The following is a 21,643-nucleotide window of genomic DNA, read 5'->3' on the forward strand; positions in this document are numbered from 1 at the left end:
GACAATAGAATACTGTTCAGCATTGAAAAGAGATGAGCTACCATGCCCTGAGACACGGAGGAAACTATAATACATATTACTAAGTGAGAGAAGCCAATCTCAGAAGGCCTCATTTTTATTGTGTGATTCCAACTCTACGACATCCTGGTAAAAGCAAAACTATAGACAGTAAGGTCACTGTTTGCCCAGGGCTAGAGGGAAAGAATTTTTAGGGCAGTGAAACTGTACTGTGTGATGCTATATTGGTGGCTAGATGTCAGTACCCATCTATCCAAACCCACATAATGCTCACCACCAAGAGTGAACCTTAATGTAAGCTATGAGCTTTGAGTGGTAAAGATGTGTCCATGGAAGTTCATTCATTGTTACAAATGTGCCCCTTCCCGTGTGGAATATTGATAGTGGTGGTGGCTGTGCACGTGAGAGGCTAGGGGTATATGGGAACTCTGTACTTTCAGCTCAATTTTGGTGTGGATCTAAAACATCTCTAAAATAAATAAAAATTTAAAATACAATGAAAGAAACAACTGGGCAAAGGATCTAAACAGATATTTCTTCAAAACAGATACACAAATGGCTAGGAACCACGTGAAAAGATGGTCAACATCATTAGCCATCAGGAAAATGCAAGTCAAAACCACAATGATACATCACTACACACCCACTAGGATGACAATAATCAAAAGAAAAGATAGGACTGGGGATGTAGCTCAGTACTAGAGTCCTTTCCTAGCATACATAAGGTCTTGGGTCCAATACCCAGCACTGCAAAGAAAAAGAGTGCCAAGTGTTGACAAGACTGTAGGGAATAGAGCTTTCCTACTACTAATGGGAACGTAAAATGGGAATATAAAATAGTGCATCTACTTTGTAAAATAATCTGGAATATGTAAAGAGCTCAAGAAAAAATTAGACCCCCTTCCAAAAAAAAAAGACCTAGTAAAAAATGGACAATTACAAGAAACAGAGAGATAGATCTTTTCCAAATGGGAAGGTGATCTAGAGATGGTGGGAGGGAGAGTGAAGGGAATGGAAGGGGGATAAAAAGAATTAAGATATGTTTAGTACATGTACCTACCCCCTAAGATAAATGTAAACAGTATGTACTGCAAATACATACCAATAAAATTAAAATAAAATAAAAAGGGCAATCGAAATGAATAGATACTTCTCAAGAGAAGAAGTACAAGTGGTCAATAAGTTCAGGAAAAAATGTTCAGCACCTTTGGTCATTAGAGAAATGCAAATCAAAGCAACATTGATTTTGTATCTTACTCCAGTGAGAATAGTTATGATTAAGAACCCAAAATGCTATCAAGGTCATAGGGAAAAAGCAACACTTTTCCATTGTTGGTGAGGATGTAAACTAGTACAGCTACTATGGAAATCAGTATGGCCATTCCTCAGAAATCTAAAATTAGAAATTCCATTCCATCCACTTCTCCTGGGTATCTTCCCAAAAAGTTTAAAGACATTATACCAGAGTGATACCTGCATACTTATGTTTATAGCAGTGGAATTCATAATAGCTAAGCTCTGGAAATGGCCTAGATGCTCACCAATGGATGAGTGGATAAAGAATATGTCACATATATCCACAATGGTATATTTTTCAGTCATAAAGAATTAATTCATGAGGGGAAAGGACAGAAGGGAATGGAATTAATATGAGAAAATGAAAAAATGGAAACAAAGTCTTTGTAAATAGGGAGGGATGGATTGGTTGAAGGGAGGGCAGGGGAAGGGAGAAAAAATAAGAACCAAGAGAGATTATGTAAAAGTGCAAATTTCCAATGATGAATGTCATGATATTGCATACCTAAAATGTACCAATAAAATTAATTTCAAAAAAGAATGAATTCATGTCATTTGATGGAAAATGGATGGATTTTGAGACCATGATACTATGTGAAGTAACAGACACAAGTTAAAATATCATGTGGTTTCTCTAATGTGAGAAACCAAAAATATAAATAATTTAAAGAGCAAAATAAAAGAGAGATGTAGGAAACAGGGAGGTAGACTCTGCTCGGATGGGAAGGGGGTCTGAGGAAGGGGGGAGAAAGGAGAGGGGAAAGGGGAAGTAAATATGATCAAGATACCATATGTATATGTACCAATTGCCCAAGGTGAGTGTAATTACTATGTATGGCAAAAATATGCTAATTAAAAAAGAATTACCCTTTATCTTTTGGTGATAATTGATTACCCTAAAATAAGGAATTATTTTTTCCCTTTGTTTCTAAATACTATCTCCCATGGAAAGGAACCAGGAATCCTTGGCAATTTGGCTGATTGAAGATCTGGGATAGGAAAGGACACAATGTGAGCCAGGACATATTGCCTCAACTATATCAAAGAGGAGGAGGAGTATGGTGCCATTTTAAATTAGTTCCCATTGATCAAATATAGAATAGTGTGACCATCAAAAATGAGTGTAAAAATTTCTTGAAATGTACTAGGTATGTAAAAATCGGAGTCCATAATGATGTTCAATAAAATGAAAACCTGAGAAAAAGTAAATCTCACATGACCGCAATAAAGATGTATACTGTATACTAAGCCTAATCCTTTCCATGAAAATGGATTATCTGGCAATTCCATGAAATCTGATGCCACTAAGGAGACTGTCCTTTTCACAAGAATTGTATCAGACAATTCTGGAGATAAGATCAAATATGAAGAATCGGGTGCCTCCAATCAATTTAAGATAGTTGGATGCAGCATACATGATTAAAGCTAGGAGAAGTCAAGGCAAGACAAAAGGTGTAGGAATTCACAACCAGGAACAGACAGGAGTGCAAGGACATTGTATAATGGTGGAGACAGGAAGCTCTTCAAAGGGGTTGCTACGGTTTGGATGCAACAGTGTTAAGTGATGGTGTGGAACATTTGAGAAGTGGGTCCAAGTGGGAAGTCCTTAGGTCACTGAGGGTGTGCCCTGGGAAGAGATTAAGGTAGTTCTTGTGGGACCCCCAGTTTGGTTCCCTTGAGAAGGTTGTCAGAACAAGGCTGGGTAGTCCCGAGGCTCTTTGGGCCAGCGCCTCATTCTTTGGATTTTCAGTTGCCCAAACTCTGAGCTAGATAAACCTTTTTTTCTTTATAAAGTTATCCAGTCTTGGGTATTTTGTTTTAGCTATGAAAGCCACACTAGTACAGGGATAGATGCTTGACTTTTGAGGAAGGAGATGGGGTAATGTTTTGATGAGAGGAACAAGATGAAGACATTGAAACTGCATTGAGCTTAACACTAGTGTCAGCCAAACTGATAGAGAAATGAAGGGTTTAAAGTGTGGTGGCAAACCCATAGCACACATGACACAGTGGGTTGCTTATATCATTGAAAACTCTAAAAGATTCTCCATCACTGATCTAAAGTAAGTCAGGACTAATAAAAGCAAGTAGTCTCAAATATTTCCTAGAATATAGTAGCTTTCAAGAGAAGGAATAATAATATTCACATACTAATAATACACACAAACATATATATATATATATATATATATATTTATCTTTCCAAATGACAGACCTTCACAATATCCTGATGTAGTGAGTCTTATTACTCTCAGCCCTATTTTATAGGTGAAGAGACACTGAGAGCAGAGTACAGGTGATTTGCCCGAGATCACACAATTACAGAGTAGAGCCAGATATCCTTTTACTATGGCTTTCTTCTGCCTCCTAATTCATTCTACCAAGTAAGTGTAAGCAATTGAAGAAACATTTCAATTTTAGGTCAACACAGTACATAAAGAGCACTTCTTCTTCCTTATAATATTCTTTTTTTGTCTCTAAGTAATAATGGTAATGCAATTTTGATAAAGATCATCCTACCAGGCCAAGAAATGTCTCCAAGCATGATCCTGGGTGGCCTTTCTTTCTCTCTCTTTCTCTTTCTTTCTTTCTTTCTTTCTTTCTCTTTCTCTCTTTCTCTCTTCCTCCCTTCCTCCCTTCCTCCCTATGCTGAGTATGGAGCCTAGGTCCTTGAGCATGTTAGACAAGTGCTCTATCACTGAGCCACACTCTAGCCTCTGATTTTGTCCTTACTCTTTCTACATCCCCTCTTTGATGTTATAACAGCCCAGGCCTTAACCCCGCAGACTTACATGTCTATATCTTTCGTTCAGACCTCTCCTCTGAGGGAGACTATGGCCCAATGGTTAAATCCTGTCCCTGGCCTGCTTTTTGTAAATCAAGTTATATGTATTTATACACCTATTTAATTCATCTGTGACTGCTCTTGGGCTACCCAAATAGAGTCAAAGGGCTGTGGGTGAGACACTGTGGCCTTCAAAAACCTAAACACAAGGGGTAATTAAAAAGTAAGATGAGTATTTAAATTTAAAAAATTACAGTGTGACACATTGCCATTAATCCTCAAAATACTCCCTCTTGCTTCAAATACACTTATCCCATTGTTCTTTTCACTTTCTGAAATAGTCCTAGAAATACTCTTTCAAGAATTGTCTTTATGAGGTATAATAAAAAATCCAGTCACTGCTGCTGCTCAGTGGCATCCAACAGAAAGGCAGCCTCATAAAAACATGACAGCGCCAGGGATGTAGCTCAGTGGTGCTTCACCTGCCTGGCAAGTGGAAGGTCCTGAGCTCCATCCCTGGTATTGAAAACAAAAACAAAAACAAAAACAAAACCAAAAATGACAATGTGTCCTCATCCACCTTATACACTGGATCAGGCACTATGAGACTTCTGGCCCTTTCTTAAAGTGAAAATGACCTGAAAGGTCAATGCTTTGAGTCAATTCAGGACATTGAGGCATCCAAACAGAGCAACTAAAGACACTCAGGAATGAGGATTTCCAGAACTGGTTCAGGTAGTGGTAAGAACAATGGGATAAGTGTGTTCAAAGTGAGAGCAAGTATTTTGAAAGGGATTAATGGCAATGTGCCTTTTACTGTAATACTTTTTTTTTTTTTTGTACCGGGGATTGAACTTGGGTCCTTGTGCTTGCGCAGCAGGCAGTGAAACCACTGAGCTAAATCCCCGGCCCTTACTGTAATACTTCTAAAATCTAAGCACACACTACACTTTTTGATCATGTCTTGTATTCACCATTTGGCCCTGTAGAGGAAAAGCAGAGCTTCTCCAATGGGAAGCCCCGGTGCTCTGCCTCCCAGCAACACTTTCTGACCCCAATATATGGTGCCACCACCGTCCAGTTGATCAAGTCCAAAATGTGTGACTCCCCCTTGACTCTGACTTTCCTCTCATCTTCCCCATCCCCAGGCCTTTGTTTGCCAAGTCTGGATCTCATGTTTGCCCACCTCTCCTCATCTTCGTGCCCAGTCAGCTCCAGAGTGGGCTTCCTCAGGCCTGTCTTCCTCAAGCATTTACATTCCCCTTCACTCCCTTTCCACACGAGAAAAATAATTTTCAAAAATCAGAGAGGAAATCACTCTCTTGCTTAAAGCCTTTCAACGACTTCCCAATTCATGGGAATTGGCCATGTTTAACCCTCCAACTCCATGTGACCTCCCTTCATGGGTCTGCAGCTTCTCTCATCCCCTTTTAAAAACACATAAAATCCTTCCAGCCACAGGACTTTTGCACCTACTCCTTTATCCTTTAGGAAGCTCTTTCTATTAGCTCGTCCATTGCAGGCTCTGCTCTTCTGAATTTTTAGTCTCAGCTTATAAATGCCATTTTTTTAACCTTCCTATATATGACAATTTCCTTTCCCCTCCATCCTCACCTCAATTTTTCTCTATCTCATTGCTGTGTGTGTTGGTTGCCTTCATAGCACTTGCCTTAATTCACCCCTTTGTTATCTTTAGTTGCTTATCTTTCCCATTGTGACTAGAATGCAAGTGACACTAAGCCAAGCTTTGGGTTAGTCTGAGTTATAGTCTTAGCCTTGGAGTCGGGAACAATGGTTGGCCAGAGAATAAATACGCTCAGCTTTGCAAGCTATAGCATCTGTGTTGCAATTCTTCAAGTCTGCAGCTGTAGCACAATTAAAGGAGTGGGTGTGGTTAGGTTCCAATAAAATTTTATGTATGGACACTGAAATTTAAATTTCAATTAATTTCAATGTGCCACAAAATAGTCTTCTTATCATTACCATTATTACTTTACTCATATTTTTTCTTCTTCTTCTGTGAGTTTTTCCAACTGCTTAAAAATGTAAAAAAACAACATTCTTAGCTCAAAGGCTGTGAAGAAATGAAATAGACAGGAAGTGGTCAGTAGGCCTGGAGGAGTCTGCCACTCCTTCATCTCATGCATGGTTTAGCAGATTTGCACAAAATTATTTGTTTTTCAATAAAGAAGGCATGTAGGCAAGAACTTAAAAAAGAGAGATGTTCTCCAACTGAAATTTCTTTTTTCTTTTTTTTTTTTTTTTGGTACGGTTGATCGAACTCGGGACCTTGCGCTTGCGAGGCAGGCGGCGGAAGCACTGAGCTAAATCCCCGGCCCTGAAATTTCTTAACTTTGTTAGAGAGAGGGCACAGCACATGGGTAAGTGAAAATATGATTATTTTGCAGTTGATGTGATGAATGTAGACAGTGAGCAAAAGTCCACAAAGCTTTGGGCATCTTCCTGAAGACTGACTTCTCTGTATGCCGCATAGACATATTCATTCTCATTAATATGCTACTTATAAAGTAGGAGTTAATACCCCGTGAACCCAAGAAAATTCTGAGAGTAATGAGGAATAATTCCAAGAAAGTATGTCTTTCTGGTCATTGCATAGTACAGAATATACACACATGCAAACTCACATACCACCTTTTCCAATTCCGCCACCAGTTTTTGGACCTTTGGATCCTTTTCTTCTCATGGCCTGGAATACTGCGGGGAACTGATGGCAACCCAGAGAACAGCAACCAATGTAGCAGTGTATGTGTTTGTTCTTTGTTGTAGTTTTATTCGTGGCTTAGATGTTTAGACCACCATTGTCTCTTCCCACCCTCATCTGTTCTTTAGCGCTGTGATTCTAATATTGTTTGACCTTATTTTCCCATGCTCAATATTGTATGTTCCTCAGGGAACAGCAGTGCCAGCTAAGAAGATAAGTTATTTATCCTACCTAATTAATTTAACTAACATAGTGAGGAAACATTGAAATCAATGCTTTCTTCATTTTTAACTATTCATTTAAAAATAGCATTTATTTTCAAAAAGAGAAAATGAATAATTTTTGAAAAAAAATTTCCTCCAAAGTAGAACTTAAGGAAAATGAAAGAGTTCAGCATATACTTTCTGAAGGCTTATCATATATGAGAATTGGACTTACAACCAGTTTTTTTAACCAGAAAAGTTCCTTGCTATGAATGTCAACTTATGCTAACTATCTCCACATCAGTTCTCAAAGGCATGATATGATTTTCTTGATCTTTTAAGGCAAAATAATGTGACCTTAATCAGCCTTGAAAACCCCTCAGCTCAAGTGTCTTTGGGGAGAAAGCCAAGCTTAGTAAATAATTAACACCCTTGGTGCACCTTCAAGGTGACAGTGTCACAGGTAATTTTAGTTCATGTACACTCTGCCCTACTATGTATTTAGACCCTCGATTCTAAATGCTTTGAATGGGATTTTAACAAATCCCAATATCGAGAGAAATATAAGTAACTATAAATCATACCAGGTTAGTACAGAAAAACATTGTTTGTCAACTCATTGCTGGGACCATGAGAAGACGTCACAAGTTTCTACTACAGACCATACTCCTCATGGAGTCTCATCTAATTCTCACAACGACCCTAGTACGGACAGGGAATCTGAGTCTCACAGACTGACACATCCAAGGTCACCTGGCAAGTAAATGGTGGGGGCAAAGATTAGAATTCTCTATTATCTGTTTAGGAGCTTGATTCATTTTTATATTGAAACACAGAGGATAATTACTCATTCTTCAATATTGGATAAGGCAAGCTGTCCTTGGGGAACCAGTGGGATTTACTTGGATGTACCTACTTTTATCACTGTGGGCTTTTCTCTGTTCCAGGAGCAGATCCAGGGCACCACATTGCACTGAGTATACAGGTTGTTGTCTTTAGCATTATTTCTTTTTAGAAAAGAGTTTTTCAAAAGAACAACATTTGTCTCTGTGTATATTTCAGGGAGAAATGCAACCCTGCAGAAAACTTCATCCTCTAAGCTGCAATTAGGAAAGCAATGTCTTGCACTTCTGTTTCCTTTGGTCTGCCTTAGTGATGCTGTGTTGTTGCTTTTCATTTGAATGAATTGTTGACTTTGAAATGTGGCTGATTTCATATAAACACCAGATCTGTGACTTCTTCTGAAAAATCCAAAAATCTGGCAACTCGGATTCTGCTTTCTCCTGTAGTCACAGTGATCTGTCCCAGAGTTGGGGTACCAACATCCCCTGGGCCACCTGCCCCAGAAATCTCCGTTTTAGCCTCATGGGGCCGAATGTGGATTGAACTCTTGTGTCGCCCTGTGCTGGCGTTTGCATTCGAGCCGCCCACTAGACACCCCTCTTTGTTGCTCCCTTGCCTCACAAAGGCGTCTGGCTTTGGCTGTAGACCTCTAAACCTTAGGATCCGTTTAAATTAGAGGGCAAATAGCTGCCTGTCTCCAATTATCCTGGGCCCGCTCTGCAGTTCAGGACGCACAGGGGGCGGGAGAGATTTAATTACCCTCCTGGAGAGGGCGTGTACTTTCACTGCAGAAGGAAAAACCACAGAGTAGATCAAATAGGTCTGGCTAAACCTTGGCTTAACAGGGAAGCTATGCCTGAGCTCTGGGTTCTGAACTTCCCAGAGCAAGGCAGCGAGGGTGAAGGTGCAGACCAGAGATCTACTTCGGCAAAGGACTTGTTGTCCTCCTCGTGGCCAGGGATCTGTTGCCTGTTTTGTGCTTTTAGACAATCAAATAAAATTCCAATTTTATCTTTTGCAAATGGGAAAGGAATCAAGAGGCGGAGGGAGGGGAGAGGGAGTGGAGGGGAAGGGAAAATAAAAAGAATTAAGATATATTAGGTACGTGTACGGATTCCTCATGGTGAAGCTAATCAGTACGTGCTGCAAATAGGCACTAACACAAATTTTAAAAAATGAAACCAATAGAATACTGCAGCCCTAAGGGAACACATAACAATGAAATTGCTTAGATTTAGATTTGTGCCTCAGAAGCTGTTGGTTTGGGTTTTTCTTTTCCATCTTAACTCTAATCATATGTAGTGTGAGATTTTCAGGTTTAGTTTAACTCCAGAAAGAATACTTATTGCAGAAACATGTCTCTATTTTCATTTCTTCCAGAGAACCCTTTTGTTGTGGCACCCTTGTTTTAAGTATAACTTTCATCTCTATTGTATATTTTCTCTACAATTTGGAAAAATTAAAGTATATGGGTCTCATGGTAACTAAACCTTCAGACAGGAAAAAACAGAAACTCACTATTTCAACTTTCTGAAATAGAGAAATTTTTAGTGAATTTGTTTTTATAAAAGTGAAGGAGATTTAAGAACACATCATCTCTTGGATGTTTTACTGTATGTATCCTGAGGTCACGTATTATGAATTTCCATTTTTGGAAACAAACTCCAAGGGAATAGCATTTTGTAGTTGCGAATGACAGATTACTAACACAAACGAAGCACTCAACTGTCCTAATTAGTGTTTGAGGGCAGGTACATTTATGTATGACTGAGGAGACTTTTGAAAAGAGAAATAAGGCTTTTCTAGAAGTTTTTCTTTCCATAGGTCCCAAACCTTCTCATAAAGGATAACAATTTGAATTGTGCCTGTTATTTAAAATGATGAGTAATAAAATACCCAGTTAAATATTATCACCTTGCTTTCTTCTGGAAAAAGAGAATGAACTATATTTCTTATATTAGATTATAATACCTATTGAGCCCTTAGCACGCATTCTCCAAACATCATGTTCAGTGTTTGCATTCATTATTTCAATTAATTCTCCCCAAAACGGAAGCAGTGTGAGTTGCTAGCCCTATTTAGATGAATAACTGAAGGGCAGAGAGAAAAAGTAGCTTGGCAGACACCTGGCAGGCAGCAGAAGCCTGATTTGAAGTCACGAGGCTCAGGGCTCCCAAGTCTGTCTGCAGAGTTACTTCACGCACTGCCCCCTAGCTGTTGCTGTGCCTTGCTAGCGTGCGAGTGCTATACGCTGGGGGGGGGGGGGGGGACGACATTGTGGCACACACCTGTAATGCCAGCACTCTGGAAGGCTAAGGCAGGAAGATCATTAGCTTGAGCCCAATCTGGGCAATTTAGTGACTTAGCAAGACCCTGTCTCAAAATAAAAAATAAAAAAGAAGTTATCCCCAGTACTGCAACAAAGAGGGTGTATATTTCTGCCTCCAGCTACCCCTGCCATTGCTGTGAGCAGGAAGTGAGGTTTAGGAGTCTCCAAGACTCTAGTTTCTCCAGTGTCTGTCTCCTATTCAGCTCTCCAAGGCTTGGAGTTGGAATTGTGCATTTCTAATGTGGATTTGCTTATAATTCTATTCCTCTTCCTATTTGGGCCAGCTCCAAGGTAAAAAGCATAGAAGTAATCAAGTCAAACATACTAACTCAAGATTAAAGTGATCTAGTAGATTTGGAAAAATTACACTAGAAAACTGAGTTAGAAGATAGCGTTTGAAATCCCAAACAGCTCTGAGCTTCCTGGCCTACCAGGGAGGCCCAGAGGACTTAAATAGTCGGGACAACAGCAGGTAGCAGTATAAGAGGGAAGAACAGGGACTTGAGACTTCCAACGATGGCTTTTGGTGGTTGCTGTTCCGACCTTTTGCGGGAAGATATTACAGGCCCGTGGCCATGATGAAGTAGCACCTCTGCTCCTAACACCTTCATTTTCAGTTCTCTATTTGAGAGGAGGACAAGTCATTCAAGCAAGGGACAGAGACCCGCCCCCTTCCCTTCCAGGAGCTTGGGGGGACCCTAGCTGCAGGGTGGTGTCATTTCCAAGGCACCCAGAAATGTAAGAATGATCAGATGTTTGAGAAGAGGTCAGCTGTGTCATTGAATACAAACGGAATCAGGGTTTGTTTAGAAGAACAAAAGCAAGAAGACCTTGAAGGTCAATGGACAGCCATGGTGGGTGTTCTGGGGGGTAAACATTATGTTCTTTCTAGTAGTTGAGTTCTTCAGGGTTAGAGTACAAGAAGGCATGAAGTTCTCTTGAATATGGATGAACTGGAACAAATCTTTTTAAAAAAATGTTCTCAGAGAAATTCTTTTCAAAAAGAAAATAAAAGATGTTCTTTATATGACTGGAGAAATGACATGGGCCCAGTATGAAGCCACCACAGGAGAAATAGCACTGGCTTTAAAGCGATAAACATTATGCACACTTGTAATTTCAGCATGGTGGGAGGCTGAAGCAGGTATAGCTGTGGGGTCTTCCCAGACTGAAACGATTCACTACCATCCTTACAAACACAAGCGAAGGCAGGTATTTCTATTTCTTCTACAACACCTAGCATCCAAGCAAGCCCACCTTATCACACTAACAAGGAGGTACGATTCATATCACTATCCACATAGTGTGCGTCCCCTGGTGCTATGCAGTGCACAACCTGTGCCCCTACACTGGCAGCCCTGAAAGAAGGAGGTGTATTTGGGTTTGGAAAAGTGTTTCATCCGTTTTATTGTGTGCTGGATGGACAAGTATAAAACTGTAGAGCTATGACTTGGACAAACATTTAGTAGCGCTTAGCTTCAACCCAGAAATGATTGCTGAAAAAGGTGGATACAGGTTTGGACGTTTAAATTAAGTAATTTAAAATAGACAAGGAATCAGACTTCTTCTGAAATCCTGTATTGATGTATTAATTGCTTTGCCATCACTGGGATAAAATACCCAAAACCCACAACTTAAAGCAGGACAGGTTTATCTTGGCTCATGGCTTCAGTCCAGGATCAGCTGGTTCCAAGGCAGAAACATCATGGTGGAAGAGTCTGGTAGAGGAAAGCTGTTCAAACCATGAAGCCAAGAGGTAGAGAGAGAAGGGAGGAGCCAGGGACAAGAATATGTACTTCCAGATCCCACTCCAGTGACTCACCTCCAAACAGCACAGTCAGCTCCTGAACTTACTAATGGATGAATCCACCAATGAGTATAGGACTCCCATGATCCAATTGCCTTCCACACATGTGAAACTTTTGAGAAACATTTTAGATCTAGACGTAATGGATGACTTCTTTCATAAAGAGAAAAAACCTTTCACAAAGTAATCACATGTAATTAGAGCAATTCAGATTATTGTACATCAGATTTCCTTCTCGTTTTTTTGTATTAAATTCTTTTATTGGTACATTGTAGGTATACAACACAATTACATTTCTCATTGGGAATTGTACCTTTACATAATGCATCTTGGTTCTTATTTTTTCCCCATTCCTAGCCCTCCCTTCATCCCCTCCACCCTTCCTTATTTACAAAGACTTTATTTCCATTTTTTCCATTTCTCATCATTTTTTCCTTTCCCTTCTTTCCTTTCCCCTGCGCCTCCCACTACCCCTACCCCTTTGGACCTTTTCTTCCTATTTTGCATTATCGATTATTCATTCTAATCATTGGTACATTTCAGGTATACAATATAAATAGGGAGGACTGGAGGGGTTGAAGGGAGGGCTGGGCAAGGGTGAAAAACAAGAACCAAGAGAGTCTATGTAAAGGTGCAAATTTCCAATGATGAATGTCAGTATATTGTATACCGATTTCCTTCTAATGAAGGCCACTGCAAGGCAGGGATCCCAGGTCTGTGAGTGGAGAGTGCATGCGCAATCCCTGCTCTCTCCAGCAACAGCTCAGGAAGCCCAGGGACATACTTACTCTAGGTCACAGTGCTGTCTCTACAAGGCACCATTTGTGCAGCTTTAAGGAAACCAGAGGCTCCATCTCCTTTATATAGCAAACAAATGCTAGGTACAGGGTGGTGCCCGCCTGTAATCCCAGCTGGTCTGGAGACTGAAGCAGGAGGATTGCAAGTTTGGGGCCAGCCTAGGCAATTTAGCTAGGCCCTATCTCAAAGTAAAATAAAATGGGCTCAAGTAGTTCAGTAATAGGGCACCCCTGGGGTCAATCCCCAGGACTGAAAAGAGGGAGAGGGAGGGAGAGAGAGGAGAGAGAATCAGTGGGGACACTGTGGGAGGAGGCTTGAGGGTCCTACAGTCTTCATCATTTTCCCCACCCCAGGCACCCCAAACAACTATACAATATAGGGAAGAGGGACAGGTTTGCTGTGCAAAAATTAGCCCAAGCACTGCTGCCACCACTTTACTATCCCTACACTGAAATTTAGGAGCCTCCCAAGGAAATGATTGTATTCATCCCACAGGGTTTGTATTTACTGCACTACTGAATGAAAATTAGATGAGATAATCTATGCTAAAATGCTCCTGTAAAATGTGACTAGTCGTGTTTCTATAAGATACCATTGCATAGAAATGTTAAAGCCTTGTATCCGGTCATCCCCATACATAATTGTGCATTAGAATCCTCTGGGAGCTTCAAAATACTGATGCTCAGTCTACTCCCAGGGCTTGCGGTTCAAATGGTCTGAAATGTGGCCTGGGCTTTGGAATTTTTAAAAGACCCCCCAGTGATTATAATATGCAGACAAATTTTGAAACCACTGCTATAATCCGTTTCTTCCTTTTTCTGAAGGCAAACCTGTTGTTGGGTCCTTTTGTATTGATGATGACAAAGAAATGTTCATAAATAGTTCATTATATTTATCCACCTAAGAGTTCTCTTAGGGAGATCCATACTGGATTACAATGCACTGACAAAAGAGCCTAGTCATAAATACTGTCAGACGCCTGTTTTCTTTCATCTCCATGTGTGTGTAATATGCCCTATATTGAAACTTGTGGTTGAAGGACTTGTCACTTTTGCACCAAGTATTTCAGAACATCTGCTCTGCATTAGGCATTTTAGAAAACTCACAGTTCAAGGAAAAAATATTTGAGTCAGGCAAATACTGGCACGTTCAAAGGAGAGGTTATTAATTTGGCCACTAGATGGCAGGACTTTGCAAATTAAAATGGACCTAAATCCAATGCCCATAATGAATCCAAACATTCTTACTGCAAAAATAAATAAATGGCTCCTGTGTGAGGCTGGGATGAGCTCACGTGGTATTTTAAGGGAATACAGTTTATCCTTTATGACTGTAGTTTCCTTTTCCCACTTTGGTGCTACTCACTTTTAGACCACCTGAGTCCAGGTGGGAGCACATGCTCTCAGTTCTGCTTGTCCCTCTGGGCAGTATCTCTCTCTCTCTCTCAGATGAGAGACCAGGAAGAACTTCGAGAACAAATCAAATGGCAGACCACATGGATTATGCCAATTCCAGGCCAAATTATGCAAGACTGGGCGGAGTGAGTTTTTACCTTTCCTCAATTCATGATTGGTTTCTTCCTGGCAACACTCAACTAGCAGAAGCAGCAAGGAAAGATGAGCATGCTGAGGCAGGACCATACATCCTCATAAAGCCATGCTCACCTGAGCAGTGGAGGAAGTCACAGGCCTGTGGAACCTGTATCCATTCAGGTGCACCGGGTTGGAGTATATTGACCGCAGTGGCTGGGATCAGAATTTTCCCTAGGCTTAACTATTACAGAGATCTAAGATGAAGATACCTAGTGGTGTCTTTGACTATTACTGGTCTATGCTTACAGGTCTGTATGGCTTTTTATGCCTCTTTTTAAAATTATTTTTTAGCCTCAGGTCGAGTTGGCTGTCTCTGCAAGCCTAAATCCTTGGGGGTAGACAATAGCCTTCTTATGCTTCAACTAAAATCCTCACCCTTTAATTTTCAGTCCGCCAAGTTATAAATTGAAACTGCTCATCAGTAGCAAGGACACAAAGTGTTTCCGACAGAGCTTGTGGAACAAAAGATGTCTGGAAGATGTCCATCTGTCTCTTTCCCACCTTCCAATGGAGAAAAGATCCAAGTGATAACAATGGAATGTTGTTTTACAGGGATTTTTTGCCTTGTAGCAATAGGGATGGTGGAGATCACCAAAATCTACTCCTTCCCAGACCCCAGGCTACACACATAAAAAGATGTTTGGAAGTTAATGAAAGGCTACTTGCATGCTACTTGAAGATACACGTAGAATATCATTTTAAAATAAGTTCATTTTGTGTTTCCTGATTTTCACAGATTCTTATAAATTACCAGTTGCCTTTGCAGTGAGGCAGTTTGATGATGGCATGTGGCTGAGTTCTAGCCAGTGGAACTTCAGCGGAAGTGCCATGAAACTTCACATGCTCCTCCATGACCCTCTCCCCTTCCTGCTGGCTGGAAGGATGATGACTCCAGTTCTTGAAAGCCAAAAGTGGACCATGGGAGAGTCACCATCAGCCTGGGCCTCTGAATGTGAGAAACCGTGGCCCTGTCTTTTCAATCAAAGGATATCAACAGGAGTGCCTCCATCTTAGACTCTGGTCCACCCTAGGCGGCCCCTCCCGAACACACTGAAATGATGGGAAACACTTGCTCAGTTTAGATTCTGGAAACATAGCTACAGACCAAGATAGCTTATCAATAGCCAAGGACTTTCTGCTCCTCCCCCTACTCTTCCATCCCCTCAGCAACCCTTCAAATCCTCCCCTCCTGCCAAATGAATTTAAAGGATAGCTGCTACCTGTCCATGTGTCAGGGTTTAAAAACCTCGCTTTCCCGCCGCTCAGGTGCACCTGCTGCCTTGTGTCTGAGCGCACTCATGGCTTCTGCAGAAGTAAACTTTAAACTTTGCCTTGTGGAGTTCTCTCCCTTGCTGTCTGAGTGCATGCTTTCTAGCCTCGACAGTTTGAGTCTGGGTCTCATTTCTAACAAATTACCCTGTGGAACAGAGCTTCTCCCCTGCCTCACCCAACCTGTGTACAGCACCCACCATGCCTGTCCAAGTGTGAATCAGAAACTTCGTGTGGGAGCTATTACATTTTTGGTTTACTTGTTACAGCAGTTTAGGTTACAACAAAGGACAAGGATGATTCATATCCTGACTATCTATCTTTGGCACTTTTCTTCCTGCCTTTGGAAAATTATAGGCCTCTAATCAGCAAATACATACTTGGGCTGATGAAATAACTGTCAAAAAGCTATAGGCATTTTACAATTGAAAGCAATCAAAATCATATTCAAGGATACATTGATTTCACACTCAAAATGGTGTTCTCGAAAAGTTTGAGCATTTCAGCTGCATATTGACTTTCTGGTTCACAATTTTTTTTGTCAAGTGCGTAATGAGAACTTACAGTGAACCTTTGTCACATGTGACTTTTAATTCATGAATACCTCACTTTAGTAACTTTTTATGAGTTCCCTCCATAGAAAGTCATTTAAAAGCAGCCACAGATTAGTGAGATGTCAACAGTAGAGATGGAGCTGAATGGGATTGATGGACTGGGTAATACTGCTTGGTTTCCTACTAGCCCTGGGCCTTGGATAAGGTATTTCATCTCCCTGAAACTAAGTCTTCTCACTTTTAAAGCAACACAGTTTGAAGCGATCTTTCCCAGCACTAATATTTTATGTTTTTTTCTCTACATTTTGTTTATTGAGACAAACTAATTAAAAGGCACAAACATAGGGCATGTTTACATGGACATTGTAACAAACATATACATTAAAAGTGTAGGAATGTGTTGCCTTCCTGCTAAACAGAAAGTTCCTAAGCTTTTATATATATACAAAAGTTGTATAATTTAATGTCCTAAAGTACAAAAGATTATTTATAAAATTATTTTACACTAGGTACTATTTATTTTTTTACTATGTAGTTCAGCCCCCTAGAACTGTTTTGTATAATGACACACAGATACCTATCCCTGATGTAGGAAGTCTGCTTCAGATGTAAGGTTTTTTGATAATTGAACTGACACAGTGGGGTATAAACAGAAGCCATTCAGTTTGATAGTTCTGCAAACATTCTGCAGGATTAACACAATTAATTTCCATTTCTCTTTACTGCAAGATTAAAATATGAAAAAAACCAAAAACATATTGCAACTTAAAAAAAACCACAGGATCTTGGTTTTAACTTTTTTAACACACTGTTTTTTATGTTTTTTTTTTTTAATGTAGTGCTAAGTAGGGGTAGAACCCAGGGCTTCAAACATGTTAATACATGCTAAGCAAATGTTCTACCACTGAGCTGTACTCTCAGCCCACATTTCATGATTTTGTGGTCATTATTTTCTTTGCTTTTATCAAAGTCGAATTTTTGTTTCTATAAATTAAACATTGATGGTTTAGACAAGTTGGCAAAAAGGCCAGATGGTAAGTATTTGAGGTCTGGGGAGGCACACAGAGTTTGCGGCAACTACTCAACTCTGCCATTCCAGTGGGAAAGCCACCATAGATAAAAAAAACAAATGGACATGCTGTGTGCCAATAAAACTTTATTTACAAACATAAGCAGCTGGTGCTTTGGCTGTAAATTGCTGATATAAAAGGCCAAATAGCTGTTTTTTTCTGGTAATGGGGATCGAACTCAGGACCTTGTGCTTGCCAAGCAGGCGGCGGAACCACCGAGTTATACTATACATCCCTGGCCCCAAACATCTTTTTTCTAAGGGCCTACTGGGGTTATTATCAATAGTTTCCTGCACTGCACCACTCTGCCCCCACCACTTGCATCTCCAGTTTTTCTTGCCTTGACGCGATCACTTTCACTCTTTCATTTTTTCCTAATTAACATTTATATCTCTCAATGTTGTGTATACAGAACAATTTTTCCCCAGAAAGTTTGCTGTGGTTTAACAAGTCCTCTAGGTGACTCATTAAAGTTTGAGAACCTGGCTCCAGAGGATTTTCTCTGTTATATTATTTTAAATATATTTACATACATATGTTTCTTCACTTAACAGATATTTATTGAATCAATGTATACATCAGAAGAAATGTAAAATTATTTAGACTTGCTGATTGAATGTTAAAAATACATTTTAAAATATTATCTTAAAAACATGTTTTCTTTTCTCTTATGTCACTAGCCCCACTTTCCATAACTTCCTCTTCTCTTGTTCTTCCTCTTTTTGGGGAGCCTATTATATGGTAGCTTCCTGAGAAATTGTGCATAAAAATTCATTTTTGGGGTTCTGTGAGTCTGAAAATGTTTTTGCGGGGAGGTGAGATAGTCTCACTATACATTCCTGGCTGACCTTGAACTCTCTCTGTAGCCCAGGGTGGCCTTGAACTTGAGATTCTCCTGCCTCAGCCTTCTGTGTGTTGAGATGACAGGTGTGTGCCAGAATGCCTGACTTCTGAAAATGTCTCAAGCATAGTTTCACAATTAAAATGTGGATGGCTGGCAGTAGAATTCTTGATTGGAAATTGATTTCCCTCAACATTTTATACTTTCAGTTTCTGTTATTCTTACTTAAAAAGTTACAAATTTTAATCCTATATGAGATTGCTTTTTCCCTCTACTTCTCTCCCTAGAATCTTCTGTGAACCTGGCTTCTCTATGATTTTGGGGTGGTTCTATTTTCCTCCTTCATATTGGCCACTCAGGGTATCTTTCCAACCATGTTCTTCAATTCTGGGACAGTGTTTTGAATTGCTTCAGTGATGATTTTCTTTCATCCAATATTGTGTTTTCTCTTTCTAGGACTTCCCCCATTTATATGTTGAACCTTCTAGAGAGACACTTCTTATACATTTTCTGGTTGTTGTTTATTTATCTTTTACTTCTACCCTCTGAGAAGTTTCCTCAACTTTTTACTTGATTGAGTTGTTTCTTTCTGGGTTTGTGTTGGGATGAACCATATGAAATTATCGATATTTGGCAGATTTTCATCTTAAAAAAATGACAATTTCATAAGCTTCAGACTGATTTTTTTAACTTACAAAAGCATGTTTCTGCTTTGTGATATTTTCCTATTTTGATAGCACCCAATTCTCACTTCGGGGGGCGGGCAGTGTCTTTTCTTATCTCTCTGAGAATATATTAATGGCAGCTATTTTGTATATTTTCATCTCCCTATGTTATCTTTCTTTGTTGCTGCACCTTCCTGCTTAATTGTTTTGTTCTCTGCCTTTCCCATCAGATATTTTCCTCCAGTGATGATTGTATAATAATAGCAACCATTTTTACAGGACTTAGTGTCAGGCAGAAACTCTTTGACGTACTTTACACATATGAGCCCATTTCACCTTTACGGCAATCTTATACGTGCTAGCAAAGAGGAAACTGAGGCTCCAATGCAAAGGGAGAAGCTCTGTGCCAGTGAGTGAGGTTTGTCACCTCGGTGTTTCACTGAGTCATGGAGGCCTCTGTGGTGAGCAGAACAATGGCTCCCAAAGTGCCCACACTCTAATCTCTGGAAGCTGTGACTATGCTTCAGGCATGGCAGGGGGACTTTGTACATGTGACTGAGTGCAGCTTTGAGATGGGAGAGTACCCAGCATCACTCAGGTGAGCGCAATGTGATCAAAAGGGTCCTTACATGTGAAGGAGGCAGAAGGAGAGGAAGAGTGAGAAGCGTGACACTGAGGCAGAGGTCGTGGAGATATGAGGCTATAAGCCAAGAAACGCAGGTCAGGCAGCCTCTAGAAATAGAAAGAAGAGAGGTTTATTTAGATCGCTGTCCTAGTGAAGCACTGGCATCTCTTCTGCCCTGATGAGGACCTCATGGTGGATATTACAGGGCAAGAGAGGAGTCAAAGACTAGAAGCAAGAGCCTCCGGAGGGGCGCACCTCTGTCCTTCCAGCACCACTTGCTCTCATGGGACTCCCTGTGAGAGTAAGAAAGCACTCCCAGGAGAAAAGTGCTCACCCCTGTACAGACTGAAGCCCCACTCTGGGCTGGTGGTGGAGCACAGTAGCAGGGCGCTTGTCTAGCAGGCCCTAGGCGCTGGGCTCATTCCAGCACTGCAGAATAAGCAAAAGACCCAGTGGCCTCTCACTAGGCCTTTTAAAGCACCATTACCTCTCAAGATTGCTACACTGGGGAACAAGCTTCCAGCACAGAGCCTTGGCGGGGGGGGGGGGTGAACCATATTGAACCGAAACACTTTTCTAGATAATACTCCAGAAGAACGCAGTTCCATTGACATCTAGATTTTAGCCCAGAGAGACCTGTTTTGAACTTCAGACCTCCAAAACTATAAGAAAATAAATTTATGTCTTTTGAAACCTAGATGTGTAGTAATTTAGTAGAGCAACAGGAAGTGAATACATGATCTATTGTATGACAAAAGTCCCAATATTATTTCACTTGGGCTGCACGAATTTCCCAGGGAAGAATTTTCTAATCTCCTGCCTGCATGTATGTGTGGTTTTAACTGAATTCTCCTGTTGTCCACACAGTAACCTTACTCTGAACTGTGCCTGGCTTCCCCAAGGGCAAGACCCTCAGGAGAGAGGAAGTTCCTTGCCACAGTGATTGATGGAGGGCATCTGGTGCAGCAGTTGCTTCAACCCCTATTCCTATTGTTTAAATTCCATTTTCCATTAGTTTGCTAGGGGTGCTATAATAAAGTCCCACAAGCTTGGTGGTCTACACAACAGGAATCAGTTTTCTCCCTGTTAGACTGGAAATCTGCAATCAAGGCATGGGCAGGGTTGGTCTCTTCTGAGGGATATAAGGAACGACTCTGTTCACTTCTTGGTTTGCAGAGGGCTGTCTTCTTGTGTCTTCACATTATCTTCCCTCTGTCCATGTCTGTGTCCAAATTTCCCATCTTTTTGGGGGGCGGTATTTTGGGACAGGGTCTCACCATGTAGTTCAGACTGGCCTCAAACTCACTGCATAGCCCAGGCTGGCCTCATACTCACAGTGATCCCCCCGTCTCAGCCCTCTGAGTACTGGGATTACAGGTGTATGTCACCACACCAGCTCCAAATTTTCTCTCCTTGTAAGGACACCAGTTATACTGGATTAGGCCCTGTCCTAATGTCTTATTTTAATTTAATTGCCTCTTTAAAAATACCATAGCTAAGCATAGTCACAATCTGAGGGACTGAAGTTTAAGTCTTCAATATATGAACTTGGGTGGGGAGCACAATTCAGTCCGTAACATCCCTTTATCTCCACTTCCGTGGTTCACTGGGGTGACTCATTCCTGAGCCATGTGGTGGACCTGCTGGAAAATTCTCTTTGGTTCTTTGGTTTCTTCTCCTAGCAAGCCAGGCTTGCCTGGGCCATATTGAGTGGAGAGGAATTGTCTGCAGCCATATGTCAAACATATAATACAGTTAATTTATGTAAGTAACAAAATGTCCTGTAAAATAGTTTGTATTATAACACAGGTGTGTCTAACACGCAGGTCACAGGATGAACTTGCCTGCCAGGATTAGGACTTGCTTATTTCCAGCTACCAAGTCAGCTACTGCTTGTCTCCCTGCTTTCATACCTCCAACATGGTGTTATGATATTCTCTTCTTGCATTTTCTTTGTCTGTGGGTGCATGCCTTAAAATATATCCCGATACTTTGCTTGAGGGCACTTTTGAATAGAGCAGAAATAATTGCTGTGTTTTAATGGCTCATCTTCACTAGAAGACCTAGTTATTAAATTGGTATTTGTATATTTCAACAGAGACCAAAAGAAATTGAAAGTTTGAAAAATCTGATTTTTTCAAAATTTACATGAGATCTTTTTAAAATGAGCCAAATTAGCTATAGTATTTTATTTCTTCAGTATTTTAGTAAACATACTGGAATGTT

The sequence above is a fragment of the Heterocephalus glaber genome, unplaced genomic scaffold (assembly GCF_053883595.1).
Source record: "Heterocephalus glaber isolate CG9 unplaced genomic scaffold, H.glaber_assembly_v1.0 deba00001594, whole genome shotgun sequence".
In the NCBI taxonomy this organism is placed as follows: Eukaryota; Metazoa; Chordata; class Mammalia; order Rodentia; family Bathyergidae; genus Heterocephalus; species Heterocephalus glaber.